This window comes from Heterocephalus glaber, unplaced genomic scaffold, assembly GCF_053883595.1.
Source record: "Heterocephalus glaber isolate CG9 unplaced genomic scaffold, H.glaber_assembly_v1.0 deba00001594, whole genome shotgun sequence".
Lineage (NCBI taxonomy): Eukaryota > Metazoa > Chordata > Mammalia > Rodentia > Bathyergidae > Heterocephalus > Heterocephalus glaber.
The window spans coordinates 12,754,916-12,774,368 of record NW_028258369.1 but is presented as its reverse complement, the minus strand read 5'-3'; the positions used below and the strand labels follow the sequence as shown (position 1 = coordinate 12,774,368).

The following is a 19,453-nucleotide window of genomic DNA, read 5'->3' as shown; positions in this document are numbered from 1 at the left end:
AGTGAACACACTGTCCTCTGAGTTGGGTGTCATTGAGGTGAGGAGCTATGGTGTCTGTGATCAAATCAAGCCAGACTGCCTGCCTGCGTGTCTGCACTCCTTTTCTCTTATTCTTGTTTGGGGCCCAAAGCCTAAACATGTTACACAACTGTGAGTACCAATTGAGGTTTTGATTTGAAGTTAGATTTGTATGTGCAATTCTGAACCCTGCACCCTGATAGCTCATACAGTATGCAAAATAGTGCAAAATAGGCAGGTCCCATGATGCCAAACATCCAGATAACAGAGTTCATCTAAGTGAATCTGCATAATAAAACATATCCAGATAAGACCTTGAGTCATACTGGACAATATATAGACATTTTTTCCTATTTGCAGCCAGAGAGTAGGCTATGTCCTTCAATGCCCATTAAGTGCATGCCAAGTGCTATGTTGCACTCACTACATTGTAGTGATATAGCCCAAGGATATGAAAAGGGGATAAGAGCCTCTCAGGGTTTTCTAGTTCTTCTGATAAAACAGTTACACATGCTTGTGATTTGTCATAAAGGCCCTTGCTCCACAGAAGTTCTTATTAAGTCCAAATCTGCTTGCCGAAGCATTTGCTTTTAATGAGGCATTTTCTGCATAAAAATGCTAAAAATATTTTCCCATTCATTATAACATGTTTTGTGGCTCATTAAGTTGGTTCTTCTTGCGGGGGAGGTGAGAAAGAAGAATTTTGAGCATTTATAAAAATGACATAAAATATAACCCTTTCTGAATGTGCATAATTTTTAATAATGTCTAAATACCAAAGCAAGACTATAGGAAAAGGCTTAAAATAATGAATACCAATGAGAGTGCTTCATTTATCCAACAGATATCAAAAGAAAGAATCCTAGATTACGCTTAGGTAAACTTAAGAAAGTTTGCCCATCTCAAATAATACTTAGAATTTCTAAATAATTGTTTTAATTTATACGAACTGCTTTGTATGGAAATAAATTTGAAAATGTAGTTAGGTGGGTAATTTCCTAGAAGAATTAAGATTGTCAAAATTGACCTGTTTTAGAGTTAATAAGCTTAAGTAAACTAATTTCCATAGAAGAAACAGAAGTTATTAAGGAACCATGCTACCAGGTCCAGATGATTTCTCAAAGGAATTTTATTACAACTTGAAAGTCTACATATTGCCAAATGCCCTACAAATTGTTTTATAGCATTGAAAATAAAGTAAAACTCTTTTATGAACCAAGTATAACACTGATGCCTAAACTTATTAAAGACAATCATAAAAATTAAGATAAGTACAAACTGATGTCACTTGTGATTACTGATTCAAAAACATGAAATTAAACACTAGCAAACAGAATGCCACATTAAGGAATTAATATACCATGACTAGATAAGATGTATTCCAGGAATAGAATGTTGGTTCAATATTAAGACATCTATTAGTATAAATACTATATTAATAGGAAACCTGTATGATTGTATCCATGAATATTGGAAAAGCCTTAAACAAAATTCAATATCTTTTTTAAATAAAAAGATTTAAGAAAATAGTAACTGAGTGATATTTCATTAACATGATTATACACACACACATATGTTAGTCTAAATGCCCTTGATCTCTGTTACTATTTACTATTGTATTAGAAGTATTAATTAACATAATTGGACAAGATAAATCAATTAGAGGCATAAGAACTGGAAAAAAAGAAATAAATTTATATTTTCTGAAGATAGTGTATTACACCAGAAAAAATCATCAAGAATCAATGATAAAGCTAACTGAAGCAATAAAAGAATTAAGTAAGGCACGAGGATACCAACACACAAAAGTCAATTCCCTTCATTTACCCAAAGGATAGCCAATTAGAAGACTAATGTTACAGAAAGCCTCCTTTACAGCAATAACAAAGAAAATTAAATAGTTAGGGATTAATTTTCCAGAAATGTGTAAAACCTGTATAAGAGAAACTTTCAAGTTTTTTCTAAAGGCACAAAATTAGACTTTGTCAAATGGAAAGACATCCACTATTCTTGGTTAGAATGATTCAACATTAAAACTGCATGAATCCTAAGATTTATGTTTAACACAACTCCAATAAAAATACCAATAAGTTTTTTGTAAAATGACGTTAGATCCATAATACTAAAGATCTTATGGTATCCACTTATTTGCATAAAAATCTTGAGTCAGTTCTGCAATAATAGGATATGCCTATCTTAAAATCTCTATACTATGCAAAATTGCACAATAAAAACAAAAAGGCTTGAGGGAAAGTTGAGTTAGGATTGTAATACTCAAAGACTTCTTCTATCACACACACACATGCACACGCATACACAGAGGCACACACAAATAGGAACTTTGGTTAAGTGGCTAAGAAATACATAAATACTGCAATAAATTGGCACTTCACTTAGAAAAAGCCTTGATGTTTATTGTGGAGTGGACATCAAAAGGCCTGTAGCTTGTGAGTTACTGGGAAGGGGTGGAAGGAGAGTGATCTGAAACTAGAAGGAAGGTTGTAGCACCAGGTGTGGATGGACTTCTAACATACAGGATGAACTGCGATAGCTAGTAGAAGTGTGAGGTGTGTGTGTGTGTTTTGTATTCTTACACAGCTCAGTTCACTTGGGTGTATGAAATTGCACATAAACAAATCCAAAATCCAAATTATGTTAATAATCATTCTCTTAAGATGTCAATTGCATTGGAACAAACCCAAAATTTCAAAACAAGCATAGCAAAATTGGCTGTATGGGAAGGATAAATCAGAAATTAATGACATTGGTTTACCTGCAGAGGGTAGGTAGGGTAGAAAGAACAGGTGAATGGGAAGGAAGTAGTAGGGTTGAGGGGGCAATTACATTTCTCTGAGTACATTTTTGTGTAGCACAGACTCTTAGAGCCTAGGTAGAGGTGTGCATACTCCCCCATAAGTAAATAAGCAATCTCAATCAGAATATGAGGAGAACCCCAAGTGGAAAACAAATGGTAACAAATGAGTAACATAACCACCCTGGAGGAGGTGGGGAAGGAAATAGCTAACCTTAATCATTTTGAAAAACAGTATTTTTGTTTTGCTTTGTTTTAACCACCACTACTTATTGATAGATCCATGAATATAATTTATGAATGTAATTTTAAATGGAATGATGAGGCACAACGTGGATTAAAATAATTTTTATAAAGCCAAAAGGTAAAAGTCATAAACTTAGGATCTTCAAATATTCAAGTCAAAAAGCCTCTGAGGTAGCCAACAGATGACTATTAAACAATTCTTCCCCTTTATATAATTCCTGTGTTACATCACTGATCATAAAGTCAGAATGATACTTCAAAGAGAATTCATCATTCATTTATATTTAAATCATCCTTCCTGGTCACCTTCACCTCTGGTTCTTCCACTTGTTTCCCATCCCTTTGCAGTGGAATTCTTTAGCTATTCCCTCCCTTTTGAATTCTCTGTACATTTTCCTTCAGTAAGCAATGGATCAGAGAATGATGGCCAACAGCAGATACAAGAATGAAGAGACATAGATGGACTTTAGAATGTCAGCTGCTTGAATCATGAAATCTAAATTGAGCTGAGGTTGGCAAAGGAGCTGCTCTGGCTTCCTCAAAGGCCTTTCATTCCACCACAGGTGCCACCAATGCTAGATTCTGTGTTTCTAAGGGATTAGCAGTGTCCTACCCAAGGGGCCTGGATTGCCAGTGTGACCAGGCACCTAATGCTACAATACACTCAATGCTTTGGACCTACCTCTATGAGGGGCAGACTAGAAGAGCTTCCAGCACAGTCATTTGCCATTTGTAAAAGCTTTCAAGAGACTGAGGACGATGTTTACATCTTGGATAGGATGGATCAGCACTTTCTGAGCAGTAATCTCTACTTGGAAACACGAAGTGAAAAGCATTCCAGTGTACAGGACACTGATGCAGAAACAGTGCCGCAGAGGCGTGAATGCAGGAGACTCGATAGTCTCCTTCTTGTATAGCAGCAGTAGTATTTTGAGAGAAGGGGCATGATGGGATGGAGGTGGGGCTTGTGAACAGGGGATTATCATGTTCTAGTTCTTAAATACTAGAGAGCAAGGGACAATTTGATCTCAGTGCCTTCCTTAGTCAAGAAATCAGATGCTCAATTTCTGTTCTATGCTCCCTTTCTCCATAACCTTAACAAATTCTTTAAAACATACGGTTCATGCCTATCCTGATCCACTTCCTAGATGGTCCTGTCTGTGATGATGCCCAATTGCTCATCTGAGATATTCACCCTGACCATCATGTGTAATGCCTCTGACAGCTCACTGTGAGAGATCTTGCCATCTTTATCCAGATCATATAGTTGAAAAGCAAAGTATAGTTTGTCAACCCAGATATTGAGTAGTTATGATCCATTCACATCTTTGTTCTTTGCATTACTGTCAGTGGGTCGGAAATAAGCCAAGATTCTTATGAATCCACAAAAGTTCACCTGATCCTCACCATCTGGAAAGAAGGCACTGATTATCCTGTCTCCCAGTGAGTTGATGGCAAGATCTAGAATCTGCTGGAAATCCTTCCATCTGAGAGTCTGGTCTCTTCTTTGACCAGGCTGATAAACCAGCTGTAGAGGGGCAGGCAATCTGACTGTGGGAAAAGCCAGTCTCCTTCTTGATGGCCTCAAGCTCTTCATTCTGCCGTAACTTGGAAGTCTGAGACCCCCATACCGACTAGGGAGGGATTCTGCCAGAAGCAACAGGGTAAAGCCAAAAGCAGAAAAAGACTATATAGAGTGTGTCCGTCAGCGCTGCGGCACAAAGGAACAGCCATTTTGTGACTGAGCTGGACGTGCACCAAGATGCCAGGGGCTCACGGAGTTGTTCTCTGTGCTGACTATCGAGCTGCCCTTTATTTCTGACCAAAAGCATGAAAAAAAGAGTGAGGGAGAGTAAAAATGTTTTGGTATTTCAGGTTTCATTTATTTTCAGTCTCCTCAAAATTCCCGATTTTTAAAGTATTTTCAGCGTCATAAAATGGTTGCCACTTACACTGCCCGACCCAATCCACAAGTACAGCATTAAGCCACTTCTCCTATTCAGCCTTTGAGAATAATGGCTAAAAGGCTCGGAAAGGCGTGGGACTCTACCCGCACCTCAGGTTATCAAATCTAGCTCAAAGGCAATTTGGAGATGAATTTAATAAACTGTTTGATTTTTTAAAAAAACTATATAAAAAGTTGTAGCAGGTGTGATGGTGCACATCTGTAATTCCGGCACTCTGGGAGATGGGGAGGATCACAGGTTTAGCCCCAGTCTAGGCAATTTAGCAAGACTTTGTCTCAAAAATAAAAAATGACAAGGTGGGGGAGGGTGGTGCTGGAAATGTCACTCAGTGCAAAAACGCTGGGTTCAATTCCCATTACCACAAAAAAGAACTCTAATTAGTAATTTTATTTTTCACAAGGGAATGAGTTAGCAATTCTGAAAGTATTGTGTGTCCATAATAAGATTGAACAAATAAATATACTGTAGCTAATTTTTGCAAAGAGTAGTCATCAATAGATTCTAAAGTTAGCTGAGTGCAAGTATGTTAAGAAAGAGGATGTTTGCATAGCGGTAAAATTTCTCCTCCAAATTGTTAATTACCAAGAGAAAATAGTAATTTTGGCTACAGAAACCTGACAGACATCATCTTAACTGAGTGGTCAAAATTAACCTCAACAATAATAGGACACTTGTGTATGTGAATCTCCTGATATAATGCATTGAGAAAACACTTCTATGGGACTCTTTCAAAAAAGCCCTCAGTCTACTCATGAGAAAACATCCAACAAGCCCAAATTGAAGAAAATTCCATAAAATAATTGAGAGTATTCTTTAAAAATATCAAAGTCATAGAAGATAAAGACTGAGGAAATACCAGAAATTGAAGAACACGAAAGAGATTTGACAACTAAATGCAATGTGTGATCCTGGATTGAACCCTGGATGAGAAAAGGGATGTCAGTGGGAAAACTGAAGGTTTAGATTAATTGATAACATTTACTAATGTTAATTTCCTGGCTTCAATAAATATACTATGGCAATGTAAGATATTAACCTTAGGACAAGTATATGGGAGCTCTCTACTATTTTTACATCTTTCCTGTAAATACCTTCATAGTCTTGTAATCTGTTTTATGAACTTCTGTCTAAAACGGGTTCTGTCCATCAAAATTAAGTCTCTAGCTTCAGCTTAGCTGTTTCTCTTTATCACATTAATCTTGTTCCTTTGAACCAATTAAGAAAAATTCTGCGGTATGAGGATCTCTGACAGACAAATTTTTCTCTAATACCAAACTTGCCATTTCTTTATTCTGACTAAAGAAATGTTTGAATCCTTAGCCTGACTCTCTATATTTTCTACAATCTTAGAAAATCAGATTCTAACGTAATTTCCAGATGGATTTCCCACAAATCCTTTGCATAGACCCTAGGCTTCGGCCAAACCAAACTACACTTTCTTCTCCAGAAAATATCCTGCACTTGTAAAACAATATCTCTTGATTTTACGTCCTGTCTCCCATTGCAGCCTCTCATTTATTTTTTCATTTTGAAAAAAATTAGCTGAGCATATACTATTCATGAGTACTAGAAGGATACCAGGATGAATGGGACATAATCTTTGCCATTCAATACAATTATATTGTATTAATTATAAAGTGTTAATACCTAATTGGTATATGGTGTATGGTATATGGTGTGAGGTGGGGTGGTGGGATTTCATGAAAAAGGTAGCCTTTAAAAAAGCCTTGGAGGAGGGAGTAGAATTTTGATATGAATACTGAGAGGAAAAGGAATGCAGGTTGAGGAAACCTCAAGAGGCAGGAAAAGATGAGTTCTAGTACTTTGCTTTGGCTAGTGCATTTGATGGGAGAATGGAGGGTCCTGGTTGTAATGCTTCAACAGGCAAGATCTTGAAGGATTCTGAGTGTCAGATTAAAATTTTTGAATTTTTGAACAACCCTAGCAAATTATTAAAGTGTTTTCATCACATAAATGACGGTGATCAGAAGGGCCGGTGTTTTATGAAAATAGAGTATGTAGAGTTAATGCCCTCGGGTTTTAGAGGTCTGTTTTTGGTGTAGTAGGAGAGAAGAGGTTGATATCAGTCTCAAATAGATGCAGGAGTGATGGTGGTACCTATTACATCTCCCATTTTACTTACCTGCCTGGCCTTGGAAGAAGATAGATGGTTCTTGAAGACTGGCTGAAAATAGCTGGTGGCTTTAACTGTGCCTGCTGTTTTGATGTGGCGATTTTCTTGCAGGAAATCAGCACAGCACCTGGTATGTGGAATGATACAGATATTGACCACAGCACATTCTTTTTGCCTCTATACCAATTTTCAAGGGACACCAGAAGCAGTTTGTTTTTCAGACCATGTTAGCTCTTCTCCCCAACATAAGCTGCAGAGATCCTTATCATGTTGACAGCCCACAGCACATCACACTGGATCATATTTTCCCAGTGGGATTCAGGAACCAGAAATAACAAGGACTTTAGATGGCTTGGACACAGTAAACCAGAAGGTAACAGCCTTGAAAGATATGTTTTATCAACCAGGGTGAAGTCTGGAAAACAAACCACACTGCTATTTTAACAGAATTTGACATAGAGATTATTGTAAGATTGACAAGTCAAATGGGAAACTAAGGTGATACTGAGATAGTGACAGTAAGCAGCCAACACTCCTAGAACTGGGGGAACAGAAGAAAGGCGTGGGAGCTATTAGAGCTTGCTGGTGCTTGTGCCTCAGGAGCTCCAAAGCTCAGAAGCCCCAGAGGAGATGGGAACCAGACCTCCAAGTAGGGGACGCTGCCAATCTTAGGCCCTAGTAGTGCTGCTAATGCAGCAGGAGCTCAGAAGATGAACCACATAGACCTAGTAGACATTTTAGAAAGGGGCATTGAATGGCTGTCTTTCACTGGCATCTCTAGGACACATGATGAGGCTTGTTGTGGGCATGGGGAAATAGATGACAAGTGAAACCAACTGCCATAAATGGGGCAAAAGGCCATTGCTGAGATGATGCTAATAGGAACCATGAAAGTGAGGAAGGCTCTTCCCCTTCTTTTTTTTTTTTTTTTAGTTCTTTTATTGGTGCATTTTAGGTATACAATTCGTTTACATTTATCATTGGGTGTTTGTACCTGTACATGATGTATCTTGGTTCTTTTTTTTTTCCCCATTACCTGTGCACCCTTCACCCCCTCCGCCCTTCCCTATTTACATAGATTTTATTTCCATTTTTTTTCTTTTCTCATAGTTTTCCCTTTCCCTCTTTTCCTTTCCCCTTCCCCTCCCTTCACTCCTTCGTCTTTGGACCTTTTTTCCTATTTCAAATTATCAATTATTCATTTTAATCATTTTAACCCTTGTTTACACTATCAATTTCTAACACTAGGGAAACTATTTGGTGTTTACACATATGTGTCCTATTTATTTCACTTAAGAGTATGTCCTCGATATGCATCCATTTAGCTATAAATGACTCTAGATTTTCGTTCTTTATGGCTGAGTAGTACTCCATTTTATAAAAAAACCCCACATTTTCTTTATCCAGTCTACAGTTGATGGGCACTTGGGCTGTTTCCAAGTTTTAGCTATTACGAACTGTGCCGCTATGAACATGGGTGCACATATATCACTGTGGTATGATTCTTTTAATTCTTTGGGGAAGATACCCAGCAGGGGAATAGCTGGGTCAAATGGGACCTCTAGTCCTAGTTCTTTGAGGTATCTCCATACTGATTTCCACAGTGGTTGCACCAGTCTGCACTCCCACCAGCAGTGGAGCAGGGTTCCTTTCTCCCCACACCCCCACCAGCATTTGTTATTTGTTGATTTCTTGATAGCAGCCATTCTTTGTGGGGTGAGGTGGAATCTCAAGGTTGTTTTCATCTGCATATCTCGAATGATGTTGAACATCTCAGTGATGTTGAACATTTTTTCATATATTTGTTTGCTGCTTTTACTTCCTTGTCTGAGATATGTCTGTTCATTTCAGATGCCCATTTTTGAATTGGGTCTTTGAATTTGGGGGGGTCTGATTTTTTTCAATTCTTTATATATTCTAGATAGTAGTCCTTTGTCTGAGGTACAGCTGCTAAAAACTTTTTCCCACATGGTAGGTTGTCTGTTAGCTCTGTTGGTGGTTTCTTTTGCAGTGCAGAAACTTTTTAATAAGATGAGATCCCAGTTGCTGATTCTTTCTGCTAGTTCCCGTGCTGCTGAGGTTTTGTTCATGAAGTCTTTTCCTATGCCAATGTCTTTAAGAGTTCTACCTAACTTATCTTCCAGCAAGTTTAGTGTTTCTGTCTTAATATTTAGATCTTTGATCCACTTCGATCTTAGTTTAGTGCATGGTGATAGGTATGGGTCTAGTTTTAATCTTTGGCAGGTTGAAATCCAGTTTTTCCAATACCATTTATCAAATAGGCTATCTTTCCTCCAATGATGGTGGTTGGCTCTTTTGTCAAAGATGAGGTGGCTGAGCATGTCTGGAGCTGTTTCTGCATCTTCTAATCTATTCCACTGATCCTCAGGTCTGTTCCTTTGCCAGTACCATGCTGATTTTATCACAGTACCTTTGTAGTATAGTTTCAAGTTGGGGATTGTGATACCCCCAGCCATGTCTCTGTTGCTTAGAATTGCTTTAGCTATTCTAGGTCTCTTCTGGTTCCAAATGAATTTTTGGATTGTTTTCTCTAGTTCTGTGAAGTATATTGTTGGAATTTCAATTGCCATTGCATTGAATCTATATAGCAGTTTTGGAAGTATGGCCATTTTCACTATATTGGTTCTTCCAACCCAGGAGCAAGGGATATCTTTCCATTTTTTTTGTATCCTCTTTGATCTCTTTTTTCAGAGTGCTGTAGTTTTCAGTGTAGAGGTCTTTTGCTTCCTTTGTTAGATTGATTCCTAGATATTTCATTTTTTTGGATGTTATCGTAAAAGGAATTGTTTCCCTAATTTCTCTCTCAGTGAGTCTGTTATTTGTGTACAAGAAGGCTATTGTTTTTTGAGTGTTGACCTTGTATCCAGCTACTCTACTTAAGTCTAGAAGTCTTCTGGCGGAGTTTTTTGGGTCTTCTTTGTGAAGTATCATATCATCACCAAATAATGACAGTTTAACTTCTTCTTTTCCTATCTTTATTCCTTTTATTTCTTTCTTTTTTCTAATTGCTGTGGCTAATGTTTCCAGAACTATATTGAACAGGAGTGGTGATAGTGGCCATCCTTGTCTTGTTCCTGATCTTAGCGTGAAAGTTTTCAGTTTTTGACCATTTAGTATGATGTTGGCTGTTGGCTTTTCATAGATAGCCTTAATCAGGTTAAGATAAAGACCTTCTATTCCAATTTTCTGTAGGGTTTTTATCATGAATGGGTGCTGGATTTTGTCGAATGCTTTTTCTGCATCTATTGAGATGATCATATGCTTTTTGTCCTTGGCTCTGTTAATATAGTGTATTACATTTATTGATTTTCGAATGCTGAACCATCCTTGCATCCCTGGGATAAATCCAACTTGTTCAGGGTGTATGATTTTCTTGATGACCCTCTGTATTCTGTTTGTCAATATCTTGTTGAGAATTTTTGCATCTACATTCATTAGGGAGATTGGCCTGTAGTTCTCTTTTTGGGTTGGGTCTTTCCCTGGTTTTGGAATCAAAATAACACTTGCTTCCAGGAATGAATTTGGAAGTATTGCTTCCCTTTCAATTTCCTTGATGAGTTTAAAGAGTAATGGCATTAGTTCTTCTTTAAATGTCTTGCAAAATTCAGCAGTGAATCCATCCGGACCTGGGCTTTTCTTTGTTGGTAAATATTTTATTACATTTTCAATTTCATTCATTGTAATTGGGGTGTTTAGAATTTCTATGTCTTCTTCATTTAACTTTGGCAATTCATATGTATCTAGGAATCTGCCCATTTCTTCTGTGTTTTCCATTTTATTGGAATAGAGGTTCTCCAAGTAGGTATTGATGATCCTCTGGATTTCTGTTGGATCTGTTGTGACTTCACCTTTTTCATTCTTAATTGCATGTATTTGTGCCTTTTCTTTCCTTTTTTTGACAAGGTTGGCCAAAAGTTTATCGATTTTATTTATTCTTTCAAAAACCCAACTCTTTGATTCATTGTTTTTTTTGTATTGTTCTCTTAGTCTCCATTGCATTGATTTCTGCCCTGATCTTAATAATTTCCTCTCTTGTACGAGCTTCGGATTCATTATGCTCTTCTCCTTCTAGGAGCTTGAGGTTCTCCATTAGGTTATTTATCTGAGTTTTCTCTGTTTTCCTAATATGGGCATTCACTGCTATGAATTTCCCGCATAGAACTGCTTTCATTGTGTCCCATAGATTCCTGTATGTTGTACTGGCATTTTCATTTACTTGTAGAAACTGTTTAATTTCTTCTTTAATTACTTTTGTGACCCATTGGTTGTTCAAGAGGGTGTTATTCAGTTTCCATGTGTTTGTTGGGGTTTTGTGGTTTCTTATGTTATTGATCTCCAATTTTATTGCACTATGGTCTGATAATATACAGGGGGTAACTTCTATTCTTTACATTTACTTAGACATGTCCTATGAGCTAGCATGTGGTCTATTCTGGAGAATGACCCGTGTGCAGCCGAAAAGAATGTGTATTCTGATTTTGTGGGGTGGAACACTCTGTAAACATCTATTAAGTCCATTTGTTCAATAGCTTGGTTCAGTTCTAGAATTTCCTTGTTAACTTTTTGTCTAGATGATCTGTCTATTTGTGATAGTGGGGTATTGAGGTCCCCCACTACAATTGTGCTAGTGTTTATTTGGTTTTTCATGTCTATTAATATTTGTTTTGTATAGTTGGGGGCATTCGTATTTGGTGCATATATATTTAGGATTGTCATCTCTTCCTCTTGGATTGTTCCCTTCACAAGGATGTAGTGACCATCTTTGTCTCTGTTAATTAGTTTTGGTTTGAAATCTACTTTGTCTGCAAATAAGATTGCTACCCCTGCTTTCTTCTGGGTTCCTGTGGTGTGGAGAACTGTTTTCCACCTTTTACTTTCAGTCTCTGAGTTTCTTTTTGAATTAGGTATGTTTCTTGTACACAGCATATTGTTACATTTTCCATTTTAATCCATTCTGCCAGCCTATTTCTTTTGATTTGTGAATTGAGGCCATTAACATTGAGAGTTATAATTGATAGATATGGATTTATCCTTGTCATGATGTTTTACTTTAGTTGGCTCTTTTATTTCTTATTTTTTCCCCCTTTCCCTTTAGTGTCTTACCTTGCCTGGTGGCTTCCCCTTGTTGGGCCTCATGGAGTTGTGACCTTCATTGCTTTTTTCTAGGATATTGTTTAGAATTGCTTGGAGTGCTGGTTTGGTGTTCATGAAATTTCTCAGGTGTTCTTTGTCGTGGAAGTATCTAATTTCCTCATCGATTTTAAAAGATAATTTTGCAGGATACAGCAGTCTATGTTGGAAGTTATTTTCTTTTAGGGCTTGAAATACTTCACTCCAGGTTCTCCTTGATTTGAGGGTTTGTGTTGAGAAGTCTGCTGTGATTCTGATGGGCTTTCCTTTGTAGGTGATTTGTTTCTTTTCTCTAACTGCTTGTAGGATTTTGTTTTTCTGTTGGGTTTCTAGGATCTTGACTATTACATGTCTATGTGTAGATTTTTTTTGATCATGGCTAGTTGGAGTTCTATATGCCTCACTTATCTGTATGTCCAGTTCTCTACCTCTGTCTGGGAAGTTTTGCACTATTACTTCTGTGAACAGTTTTTTTATGTCAATTGTGCTTTCTCCTGTTTTTTCATGGACTCCTATCAGTCTTATGTTATTCTTCTTTGCATCATCTAGCAGTTGTTGGAATGATTTCTCATGGTCCCTTACTATTTTTAAGAAATCTCTATTTTTATGGTCTCTAACCGCGACTCTGTCTTCTATATCTGGTATTCTATATTCAGATTCCCTTAATCTGCTGTGCATACTTTCAGTGGAGTTTTTGATCTCCTAAATATCTGTTTGAATCTGTTTCACGAATTCCATTTCTTTCTTATGTTGTGTGATCATGGTTTCCATTTCTTTCTTATGCTGGGCATTCCTGGCTTCCAGCATGTTTCTGAGCTCATCTATTTTTTTTTTTTTACTATTTTATTTGTAGTTGTACTTAATTTTTATTGAACTTTGACTGTAGAAGATACTGTTAAATCAATAATTTGATCCAGAGAAAATTATAATTATAGACAACAGTAATCAAATATTATCTTACATACAGCGTTGGAAAATGTACTCGGGATAGTAGATATATAATATGTTGTATTTACTTTTATTGTTATAGTTGGTCCTATTATTCATAAAGCTATATTACAAATTAGAAATATACAGTGTTTAGGAATAAGCTTTTCTATACTCTTGTTACAGAGTTATAAAGGAAGAACAGTGTGTTCCAAAGGGTTTGACAATTTTTGAGGTTAGAAATTAAGGGAGAAAGAATATAGGAGTAAATACCTACCAATAGCAATATTGTTTCTATCTCAGGTCATCAGAAAATAAGATGAAAGAGAAGAAGCAGTGTAGCCAACAGGTCACTCCAGGTGCTAGCTATTTGTGATTTTTTTTAAACTGTCAAAGGCAACTGATATCACAATCTCCCTCTTAAATAGGAAGATAAGTGGAAATAAAATGAAACAGTTTGTTTTTTCAGACTCCTTGACTAACTTAGCTACTCTTAAATGATTTCTATTACCAGTGTCCAATAGCTAACAATTATCACTCCAATTAATTAGCCATTGCTTGTATAAACACTGAAAAATACAGAAATGATTTAAGTGAGAAAACAACGGTTTCAAAGGTCAGAAATAGAGCATTAAATCCATGCAAATGGCATGTACCAAGTATGCCTGGAGGCACTGGGATGTAATTCCTTGGTAACCCTTAGAGTTTAATACTATGACTTCCCAAAATGAATTCAGATACCTATATCCAAATTCTCACATCTCAGGATTCATGTAAATAATTAGTGCCAACTATCGTTGAGGTTATTGTCAAAAGTTAATTTAAAAAACCATCTGATAACACTCTCTTCCCAACTTTTAACCCTTGTTCTGATCTTAATCATTATACAAAATCTACTCATGTTATCCCTAGTCGATGCAAATTACTTGATTATAACCTTCTATTATCTCAATAAACTCTCTGTCCCTATACTTGCAAAGTTAGCAAAGAAAACCTAAGGTAAAAAACCTAAAAAGGGGACAGAGATTTAGCTCAGTGGTTCCAGTGCCTGCCTGGCAAGCGCAAGGTCCCAAGTTCGATCCCCGGTACCAAAAAAAAAGCTAAAAAGGCTACCTTGAGTAGTTTTGTATACTACTTAGCAGCATGAAACAAATGAACTACAAATAGCAGTTGTCCCAAACTAGGTCAATACAAAAGCCCAAACACTTTGTTTTGGCTTTTTCTAGATATCAAGACTGCTCTAATTAAAATGCAGTAGCACGAGAAGAGCTTGATAGCAACAGAAATATTTAACAATACATTTACATCTTTTTTTCCAAGAATCTTAAAATCACCTAATACTAATCACAATTCCATAACTGAGAGAGGTAGGTACTAAGGAAAACTGCAAAGGCCAAGAAAAGAAATTTGGAGTGAATAATCTTTGCAAATAATCTCCTGAATAATCTTTGTGAGGTAAAGACTGCTTCCTTATATAGATGAGTATATCAAATGGAGTATTATCTTACTTGGCTTCAACAAACCTAAATTTGGGCCGGGGATTTAGCTCAGTGGTTTCCCTGCCTGCTGCGCAAGCGCAAGGACCCAAGTTCGATCCCCGGTACCAAAAAACAAAACAAAACAAACAAAAAAAAAACCTAAATTTAGGCAAAAGAACTCAGTGTTTAAAGGATAATATTTCTTACTTTGTTTCACTTTTATTTGTGCTTTTCACTGATGTTTGGTTTACTGAAATTTGATTTTTACAGATACTATTTAGCCAATGAAATGACCCATATTAATACTGAAAAACTAAAAATTATACAGTATTTCAGATATCTTATTCTGTATATATTATCGTAAATATCAGAAGACTACAGTAACAATGTAACAATCATTTTTCTTCCATTTGAGGATAAGGATTTATGATAAACCATACATACCATCTTTCCTGTAATCAGTTAAATTTAAGAGATGGATACCTGGGAGAAGGTGTAATCTGTAGTCACGAAATCATTTTGTGCATGCATAAAGTTAGCGAACTTCTAGGCATCATACTCTTGTCCTCAGTCTCATTAGCACCATACTCCAACCAAGTTAATTCATGCAAAGTGTTAAATAAAACAGTGTTAACTGAAGGAATAGGAATAAAAAAAGGCTGTATTTCATCATAAGATTTCACAGAGATGGTGCAGGTTTGCGATTCAAATTCCCACATCTTGAGAAATGACTTAAATAATTCCTCTCAAATCACAAATGTAGTAATCCGAAATTACTCTAAAGACTTAATAACCAATTACTACAGTTGATACTCACTGTGAAGAATACATAGCTATATAAAATATAGCTATGCAAAAATAGAATTCAGTGAAAGATATCATTTTAAACATTTTTACAACAAGAAAGATGCTGGAGATTCATATCAGTAGTTACTAACTACATAAATATTAAAGATTTGTATTCTTTAGGATTACTGTGCTGAAGAGAAATTTGATTTTATCTACCCTCGGATGCTTGTCAGAGATTTATTAAAGATAAGATGATGTGTGAACCATTAGTAGTGCTATTAAACCCCAATCACTTTCAAGACAGGTAAGATTTAGAGCTATTAAGACTTTAAAGAATTGGGTTCACTGACATTACAAATGGTATTTTTTAAAAAGACACACAAAAATAATCACATACAGTCAGCTGGCATTTCATACTAACCACTGGAGGAGGTAGTAATGCATAGTGTTGGAAGTTAAAATACAAGGTCAGCATTAGCTGTAAACAATTCTAAAGCATTGTAACTTTAAAACATATGTAGTGAAAAAGGATTAGAATTCATATAAAAATCAGCAGTAAAAAAGCAAAAAATAGAAATATTTAGTGATATACTCAAATGAAGTTTAAATGATACAGAAATGAAAAATATTAGAGATCTATACACAATAAAATGAATATAAATTAGCCAGCTCCATGGACATTTCCAGTTAAACATTCATACAAATACATATTCACCTTTTTCTTTATATAGCAGTAATACATACATACATGACATGAAAATTCTGGCAAAAAAATCAGAGATATTAACAATATTCTCATATTTCGTAAATGGTGTGAAATATGTTTTAACAAAAACATTCTACATGAATGTAAACCCCTGATAAATTCCATGATTTTATCATGCCAGAAGCATGTTGGTTTTAATTTTTAAAAAACAAGATACTGGTATCATAACATATTGGCTTATTAATAAGTAAGGCATTTTGTATACACAATATCTTAATGTGTACAAAAAGTTTTAAGATTATTTACTATGATGTTTTAAACTTTGAAAGTCTCTTCAACATAGGAAAATAGCTGCACACATTTAGGTGTGTTTTTTTTTTTATAAAACACACAAAAAATCTGTGATTGGTCTCTGTGGTTCCTAGTAATAAGTCTTGTCTTATTTTTTTCACATATTATAAATTATATCCTAATGCAGGATTGCATTAAAACTCAGTAGTTCTTAAACAATGTTACTAAATAACCATAAGTCCCAAATGCAGCAAAGGCGAATAATCTTCATAGTGCACTTTCACCTCATTGAAGTTGAAGCTGCTCGTTTTGGATATTTTTCCACTTCAATGTGAAGTAGATTGTTAGGGTTTCATTAGTGGTTTCATTATGTGGATTTTTTAAAAGAAAAGGATGGTTTTGATTTCTTCGACAGTTCAGAGTTGGAAATCATGAGTCCTGGGATGCTTTAAATAACCAGCTGTTCTTTAGTGGAGGAAATCTCTCAAAGCAACTGCAATAAATAAGCATCTACATCCTTAGCTATATTACCAATATATCCTGGAACCAAAGTAAGATGGTTTTCCTGTTCCCACAATCTACTTAATTGTTGTTTTAAAATCTGAATATTTCTATCATTTATAATTTCTGTTTTGGATGATAGTTCTGACCACCATCTTTTTATTACTGCTTGAAGCCAGTTTAAACCAACTATTACATATTCTTCAAATTTGCTTTTAAGTAATGACTTCACTAGAGGTAATAAATCTACACAGCAGCCAAGTGAGATATATTGTTTTTCTTCCTGTAAACTACTGGTGAGTACAGGAAGGCAATCTACCACAACTCCAAGGTCTTCTAGCCTCACTAAATAAGCTACAAGTTCACTTATACTTCTCTTTCTCCAGAAAGTTAAAGCCACATTCAATCTCAAATTCCTGCTGAACAAAACTTGGGCCATTGTTTCATGGTCCTGAGAAACCTCAGAGAAAAACCCACTATATTTTGATGATGGGCTTTCTGTCTGCGAAGAACCAGAGTCACTGGAGTTAAACACGTTGTGATGTAACTTCTCAGGCAGGTGGCCTGCACAAGCCAGCTCATTTTCTTTATTTGCCATGTCACAGCCCCCACTTCTAGGGGACTGGTTTTTTTTGTAACAAGGATTTGGAAAGGGATGATGAACTTTCTTTCTGCAATAGATCACCTTATGTAGGATATCTGGGCTTTTCACAGCTTGTCCAACTGTTCTATTTATGTAAGCAGCCAACTGTTTTGGAGATTTCTTAACCTCCTTCATGTTCTTCTTAGTGAAATTAGAGATCCTTTTTCTAGGAAGATCAGTGGAATGATCCTCAATATTATTACAAAAGTTCCGTTTTTTAACATTGTGATTTTCAGATGCCATAATCTCTTTAACTACCAGCGCTTCATTGTACTGCGCCGCCTCAGCCCAACCCAGGCGCTGACAAACAGCGCCCGCAGCCTAGAGCGTCCCTCGGCTCCCGGGCCGGGACCCACTCACAGCCATTCAAACGCCACCGCACACGCAGCCCGCAGGGATAGCTTCCTCATCTATTTTTTTAAAATCTGTTTCTGTTCTAGATCCTCTAATCATGTCTTTCACTCTGCTCACCATCTCTGCGGATATCTGGGAGATTATTTCTGCTTTGAATTTTTCTAGAGCCTCATTCATCTGTTTTGTTACTTCCTGTGCTATCAGTTCAGGGTGTCCAGGTGGTTGGTTATGGGACTTTTCCATCTCATTTCCCCCAGGATTTACCCTTGGTGGGGTGGAAGTCTGAGTTTGTGCCTTGCTTAAATGTCTTCTCATTTTTGTTTTTGGTACTGTCCTTGGTTTAACTCCTGGGTTGATAGTTTGAAATTGCTTATTGTAGGTATCTTTGTTGCTTGTAATCAGAACCCTTATGGAATGATTGCTTCTCAGAGGTGTCTTCCAGATATAGTTGGTCTTTAAGTTTTGAGTCTCTAATGACTCTAAGGCCATCTCATTTTCCTTATACTAGGAAGGTTCATTGACCACATCAATACCAACACCTTAGCCCAAGTGATACAATCAGCCACACGATTGCATCAAGTACATCTTTGAAAATGACATTTTGTGGTAGTTATTAATCTATCACCTTTAGCTGTGTGAATTAAATCAAGATCGAGGACCAACCCAACATATAGTGAATAAACTCTTCAATATAACAACTTTACCCTTTGGGATGGGGAGTTAGAAGGGTTGGGGAGGGAGGGATAGATGGGAAGAAGGATAGGGGAAGGTTAGCAGTGTGGTCAGAGGACTCAAGTGTGAAGGAAAAAGAGAATAATAGGAAAATAAAGAAGAACTCCGAATGAGGACCAAAACAGGGACAAAAAGGGAAGATGAACAATGTGGGAGAGCAAGAGAGTGAGTGTAAGAGAGAGAAAGGAAAGAGAAAAGAAAGAAGAAAAGTGGAGAAAAACAAATATTTGCAAAGAGTAGGAAAAGAAATTAAAGATAAGAGGAGCAAAAGAAAAGAAAAGAGAAAAAGAAACAAACTAATAATACTAATTTTGGGAATAAAAAATAACCATGAAGATGAAGGGCCTATTTCAGGGTATGTCTCTGCTGTCACAATAGACAACGTGGCTTGCAGTGTGAAGATATAAGTCAATGAGTCTCAGCAAGCCAGTCACAGACCCATGAGATTCAGGCAGATTTTTAGGCTGCAAGTCCCAAGTTGAGCTCCCTGTCCTCCTGTAGGTTTGAACTCTGCAGAGTTGTATTGCAGGTTCCAGCTGCCCTTCCCCTGAAGATAGTCCCGGTCCTGATGGGAGGTGAAGGTGACTCCAACTTACCCAGTACAGTGGTCTGGCGGTCCAGTGTCCTCTGTGTCTTTGTAGTGTGGAACCAGGTGGCTGCACAGAGGGGTGGGGGGTGTCCAGTGGATTGCTGCCCGGGCGCAG

The 19,453-nt window shown here is 36.7% G+C and overlaps 1 protein-coding gene and 2 pseudogenes across 5 annotated transcripts in view; 1 reads left to right on the top strand and 2 right to left on the bottom strand.

Moving 5' to 3' along the window:
• Nhs (NHS actin remodeling regulator) overlaps positions 1-19,453 on the top strand; it is a 334,206-nt gene that overhangs the window by 289,981 nt on the left and 24,772 nt on the right. The gene's annotated exons all lie outside the window — the stretch shown is intronic.
• Positions 4,117-16,790, bottom strand: LOC106007836 (calcineurin B homologous protein 1 pseudogene; annotated as a pseudogene).
• LOC101704982 (KATNB1-like protein 1 pseudogene) lies at positions 16,753-18,066 on the bottom strand (annotated as a pseudogene).